Here is a 620-nt window from a genome sequence, read left to right as displayed (position 1 = left end):
TTTGCTCACCAAAGAACTGGATGACTTGACTAGGCAGAGATTACCTCAAAAGAGACAGGACCCTGGGAAGTTCTCAATACCTTGTACAGTAGGTACCATGACCTTCAAGAAGGCTCTGTGTAACCTAGGATCAAGCATAAACCTCATGCCTCTCTCTGTAATGGAGAAGCTAGGGATCTTTGAGGTACAAGCTGCAAGAATCTCACTAGAGATGGCAGACAATTCAAGAAAACAAGCTTATGGACTTGTAGAGGATGTTCTGGTAAAGATTAAAGACCATTACATTCCTGTTGATTTCATAGTCCTAGAGACTGGGAAGTGCATGGATGAATCCATCATCCTTGGCAGACCCTTCCTAGCCACAGTAAAGGCTGTGATTGATGTTGACAGAGGAGAATTGATCGTTCAAGTGAATAAAGAATCCCTTGTGTTTAAGGCTTAAGGATATCCCTCTGTAACCATGGAGAGGAAGCATGAAGAGCTTCTCTCAAAACAGAGTCAAATAGAGCCCCCACAGTCAAACTCTAAGTTTGGTGTTGGGAGGCCACAACCAAATTCTATGTTTGGTGTTGAACCCCCACATTCAAACTCTAAGCATGGTGTTGGGAGGTTCCAACATT

The sequence above is a fragment of the Arachis duranensis genome, chromosome 4 (assembly GCF_000817695.3).
Source record: "Arachis duranensis cultivar V14167 chromosome 4, aradu.V14167.gnm2.J7QH, whole genome shotgun sequence".
Taxonomy (NCBI): domain Eukaryota; kingdom Viridiplantae; phylum Streptophyta; class Magnoliopsida; order Fabales; family Fabaceae; genus Arachis; species Arachis duranensis.
The sequence above is the reverse complement of the archived record's forward strand: the minus strand, read 5'-3'. Positions refer to the sequence as shown.